Genomic DNA, 6000 nt, shown 5'->3' with positions numbered 1-6000 from the left:
GAGAGAGAGAGAGAGAGAGAGAAAGAGAGAGAGAGAGAGAGAGAGAGAGAGAGAGAGAGAGAGAGAGAGAGAGAGAGAATGAGGGAGAGATGGAGAGAGAAAGAGAAATATAAAGCATAGACAGTAAAATAAGATCTGTTGTCTATAGGAGACTTTCATAAAAATTACTAGTGATTAAAAATTAATAAGTGAAAACATGAAAAAATATACATGATTTAAATTTAATAAGTTAATATAAAAAAAATCATATTTTATCCAGTGTCAAAGTTTTGCAATATGTGACTGATTGCCTGTTACAAGAGGCTAGTGGCTGGGTTTTGAGATTTGATTTATCTGTTATTTTTGAGATGGGTTAGATGTAAGCATGATGCTGAAATTTTACAATTTTAGTTTCACCAGGTTTGTATTTGTATATTACAAATATCTGCGCATCTTCATTCTACTTTATAAAGTAGTAAGTTTTTTTTGTCTGTAACGTAATATCTCGCTAACCGCTGATTTGATTTGCTTTACATTGAAGCTTATTATAGGTCCTGCGATGATTTTAGGCTATTCTATTTTCATTAATAAGTCTGAGTATGGTTTTAGGCCATTCTATTTTCAGAAATAAGTCGGGGTATGGTATTACTATTAGTCTTTTTTTTCAGCCCTTCCATATCCGTTCGAATATATAGCACCTAGATGCTAAAGGCGCTGTCGCTAGCACATGCATATATATATATATCTATGACATGTATCATATATATGACATTTTGCTGTATTCCATTTAAATATGACTAGCGGCTTCGCCCCTAGCCTCTTTGGGCTTTGCACCAAGAGGTAATTTTAAAAAAAAATATTAAGTACTTCTGGTGCTGTGACAATTAATTTTACATTATGTTTAAATTAATTGCCTAAAAAAGGGGGGGGTATTAATTTATTTTGGAGGGTTGTGTGTGTCCCACCCACTAAGAAAATAGTGTAAAACCACCACAGGACCATTAGGTATATTCCCTAAAGAGTAGAATCCAATCGGTTCAGTGGTTCCGAGATTTTCAGGGACAGACAGACGGACGGACAGACAACAAGCTACTTTGTATAGAATTTACTTTCTGTGTCTGTCTGTGTTTTATGCGTATCATGCTATTAACCTTTTGTAAGTTGGTAGATTTTTTCTTGTCATATTTTTTTGGGAAAATTCCATATACATATTGTATAACATCATATTCTATCTATAATACAAAGTAGAACGATGTCTGTCCGTCTGTCTGGCTGTCCGTATATCTATATGTCCTGCTGAATCTTAAGATCTCAGTAACCACTGAACCGATCTAGCTCTACTCTTCAGGGAATATACCTACTGGTTCTCTTGTGGTTTTAAGCTATTTCTTGTCATCCTATTTATAAAGTTTCAGGGTTTTTTGTCTGAAGGTTAAGATTTAAATAACTTATTAACCGATTAAGTTTTTCTATTTTAGGAAAGCTTTACATATGTCCTGTTATAGTATTAGGCTTATTATATTGTTAAATACTAGCGGCTACGCCCCTAGAGGCCTCTAGGGGCACTTGAGAAGGAGGGAGTCGAATTTAATAATTCAATTTCTTATTTTAGATTTTAGAAGAAAAAGTTAAAAAAAAAAATTAAAAATTAAAAATCCCTCCCCCCCTCATTTTTAATTTTAGTTTAAAAAATCAAATTTTTTTTTTTTTGGGGGGGGGGTTTAATTTTTTAGGGGGGTTGGGGGTGTCCCACCCCCCAAGAAAATAGCTATAAATCTTCCCGGGACCTATGAGAAGCTACCCTGTTAAGGAGAACCCGACACAGACAGTTCAGACACACAGACAGATACACAGACAAACATCCTGTTACTTTAGTATAAGGATAAGTCTTGGGGTGTTTTTAAGGTATTTTATATGCCTTCTCTGACTTTTAAATACATAAACCCTATATGCATGGGGCGTAGCTGCTAGTATAATTTAAAGTAAAACAAACACTAAAGTTCTGTAGTAGCAGAAATACCTCGAATTGATAAATTATACTAAAGTTAATAAAAAAAGGATAACAACATCCATATAAGAATAGTTATGAAACGGTTAGACAAACGAACAATAACACTCTTTCAGAACTAAATAATTGTAAGTTTGTTGAAAATCTGCTTAATTACTATGTAATGATAAATCAAAGGTTGGTTATGACTAAATGGCCGACCCTAATATAGATAAGATTCGCTAAAAACCATGCTTCAAATGTTAGGCATAGACTAAATTAAGTTAACAAGATTGGTAAATAGAATATTACAAAAACGTGAAAAATTAAGGAATCGATCTAAATAGCACCACACAGATAAGAAATCTCGACCATAAAGATTTTTTTATCCAATCTTGACAAGTGAGGTATTTTTGGAAAGAGCAATATACATAGAAAACGCCTATGTAAATTAGAAAATCCGCAGAAATCATATTTGCAAGTTATTTGCAAAAATCTGCAATGTTAATTTGCAAAATTAATTTCATGCCCTAAATGACTGATTTAGAAAAAAATCTTTTTATGAAATGTGTTTATCTATAAGTTTAGAACATAATTAAGGCAAAAAAATTTTCTTTATTGTTACTTTTTTCACCTTATATATGATAAAAGCAGTTTCTCACAATTTATGATAAAAAAAGGTATAGGAACAAAAAATATTTTTTTTCTTGATGTAAACACAATAATTGGCATAAAATCTATCATCCTAAATGTAAAAATCAGATATAGACTCCTTTTTAGAGCAAATATAGTGCAAAAAGTAATCAAGACATTTTTGCAAAGTATGAAAATCTAAGAAAATAGTTCTTTTTGATTTTTATATACATATCAGATAAATGTATATAAAATTAGTGATCAAAAACTATAAAACAAGTTATAACTTTTTTCAACCCTATCATTGATTAAAATGCACTTTTAGGTTTGCTCATTACCAAAGTTGCACATAAAAACTCTTTTTATTAAGTTATTAAAGAAAATAAATTCAAATCAACAATTAGGCGTTTTTTATAATGCAGTAGACCATTTTGTAGTTGTTTTTTTTGGCATTTATTTTGTTTAATTACTACATAAAAAGAGTTTTTATGCACTGCTTCAGTAATTCTTAAACCTAAAAGTGCAATTTAATCAATGACAGTGTTGAAAAAACTTATAACATGTTTTATAGTTTTTGATCACTAATTTTATATACATTTATCTGATATGTATATCAAAATCAAAAAGAACTATTTTCTTTAGATTTTCATACTTTGCAAAAATGTCTTGATTACGTTTTGCACTATATTTGCTCTAAAAAGGATTCTATATCTGATTTTTACATTTAGGATGATAGATTTTATGCTAATTATTGTGTTTACATCAAGAAAAAACATATTTTTTGTTCCTATACCTTTTTTTATCATAAAATGTGATAAACTACTTTTTTCATATATAAGGTGAAAAAAGTAACAATAAAGAAAATTTTTTTGCCTTAATCATGTTCTAAACTTATAGATAAACACATTTCATAAAAAGATTTTTTTCTAAATCAGTCATTTAGGGCATGCAATTAATTTTGCAAATTAACATTGCAGATTTTTGCAAATAACTTGCAAATATGATTTCTGCGGATTTTCTAATTTACATAGGCGTTTTCTATGTATATTCCTCTTTCCAAAAATACCTCACTTGTCAAGATTGGATAAAAATTTCTTTGTGGTCGAGATTCCATAACTGTGACCACAACTAATGGGCAAATCTTTATGAAACTTGGTTAATATATATAGATTCGTAGAATAGTGAATCCCTTAAAATTTCAGCTGTCTATCCTGAATAGGAGCCGAGAAAATCATGTTTACCCCATAGCCCTACGGACTGACTAACGGACGGACAGACAATGTGAATAATAATGTAGCTTCGTTACTAAAAAGGGGTTAATTATGTTGTATGTAATTTGGAGACCTGATCAGGGTTTAACACAATGGAGGAAGATAAAAGAAAGAATATTATAAAAACGTAAAAATCTAGGAATCGATCTAGCACCACAATTAATGGGCATATATTGATAAAACTTGGTTGATATATGTACAATATGAACACATTTAACCCCTAAAAATTTAAGCTGTCTATCTTGAAAAGGAACCGAAAAAATCATGTTTTCCCACAGCGTTACGGACTGACGGACATAACAAGTAAACAATAGAGTAGCTTCGCTACTAAAAAAGGGGTTAATTATGTTGTATGTAATGTGGAGACCTGAGCAGGGTTTAACACAATGGAGGAAGATAAAAGAAAGAATATTATTTCTTGGCAAATCATTAATATGCAGTGCGTGTTAGTCATGCTACCAGGGATAGGTTAATCAAACAGAAAAAAAGGTTATTGCCCTCAAAGTCCCTATTTAGCAATGAAACACCCGAACCCTTTAAAAAAATAAATTGAAAATAAAGATGTTTTTTTTAACAAATAAAAAAATTAACTCACTTTCTTTTTATCAATTTGATAAATAAGTGGGGTGGGTTTCTGTGCTTAATAACGCATTTTGGAAAGAAAACCCCCAAAATATCAACACAAAGCCTTATAAAATTTTGTTCCATACAAATTTAGACCCCTTTCGACAATGCAAATGTTTTGATATAACAAGTTTAATCAATATCATATTCAATTATTAATCTTTTTTTTATACCAAAAATCAAGATTTATTTATGTATTTTAATCAAAAAACATTTGATTGGATGGATCAAACTATTTTTCACTACTTGGCAAGTTTTAAAAAAATCCTCCAATGCCATTAATCCTGATAAAACCACCATGGGGGGGGGCGTATAAAGAAGAGATCTAGAGGGATAAGACAATGGTCGATAAATTGATGTACATACCCAATAGTGATACACAATTACTCCTTCTGTAGATTACAATTAGTGGTTTGAAACATTTGGATACTCAACTTAATGAACAGACCAATCGAAATTCAATAAAAGTCCCCAAATTTGTTAAGCAATCGAATAGGAAAACACTAATAAACAGCTCAATGTCCCCTCCCTCCCTGGAGAGGAGATTATGTACTATGTTGTCTTACTAACAATTAAATAGTTAGCTTCTTCTACACTATATTCTGATGGATATATTATGTGTGTGTGAGTGTGTGTGTGTATAGGTGTGTGTATAGGTGTGTGTGTGCATGTGTGTATGTGTGTGCCAAAATTTATACACTAACACCACTGTATAAAGGGAAAACTTTCTTAAGATAATGATTATCCTGTTATTAGTAGCGAAGCTACTCTATAATTCACTTTGTCTGTCCGTCAGTCCGTCCTATGGGGGAAATGTGAATTTCTCGGCTCCTATTCAATATAGACTGCTGAAATTTTTAGTGAAGATTCCTATGACATATGTCCATCTAATCTATACATTGTTTTGTCCATCTGTCTGTTATTTGGGGTGCTAGATCGATTCCTAGATTTTAAAGTTTTTGGGATTTTCTCAATTCTTATTCAAGATAGAAGGCTGAAACTTTTAGAGATTAATTTATTTTACATTCTACATATTTTCATTAAGTTTCATTAAGATTTGTTCATTAATTAGGGTGCTAGATCGATTCCTAGATTTTTAGGTTTTCGTGTTTTTCTCTATTCCTATAGTACATTTTTTGTGATATAAATTCACAATTTCTTAGCTTCGCTACTTATGGATGTTGTCATCCTTGTATAAAGTATTGATAGCTCAATCAAAATGAGAAGATATCACAGCAAAGGGACAAGACAATGGCAGATAAATTGATGTTTGATGATGAACCAACTAGTTAAAGTTCAATAAAGGCCCCCATAGTTGTTAACCCAACAAATAATAAAATGTTATTATAAAACATTAGGGACTAGTGTAATAAACAGGCCAATGTCTACTCCCTCCCTAAGATACCATGAATTGACTGATTATTAATATTTTGAAATACATATACTTTATAATTACTGTTAGCTTGTACTGTTTGCTAAACCCGCGACCGTGGCCCAACACGTAGC

General features: G+C 31.2%; 1 protein-coding gene across 1 annotated transcript in view; it reads left to right on the top strand.

Moving 5' to 3' along the window:
* Positions 1–210: 210 nt before the first annotated feature.
* The window catches only part of LOC145311339 (uncharacterized), an 88004-nt gene continuing 82214 nt past the window's right edge, over positions 211–6000 (top strand). Inside the window, exon 1 of the mRNA XM_080150539.1 lies at positions 211–399. The gene's annotated coding sequence lies outside the window, so the exon portion shown is untranslated. The remainder of the gene's footprint in view (positions 400–6000) is intronic.

The sequence above is a fragment of the Acartia tonsa genome, unplaced genomic scaffold (genome assembly GCF_053477335.1).
Source record: "Acartia tonsa isolate MP-2025a unplaced genomic scaffold, ASM5347733v1 sca6, whole genome shotgun sequence".
NCBI classification, from domain to species: Eukaryota; Metazoa; Arthropoda; class Copepoda; order Calanoida; family Acartiidae; genus Acartia; species Acartia tonsa.
Note: the sequence above shows the minus strand (reverse complement) of the source record. Positions and strands in the feature narration are given on the sequence as shown.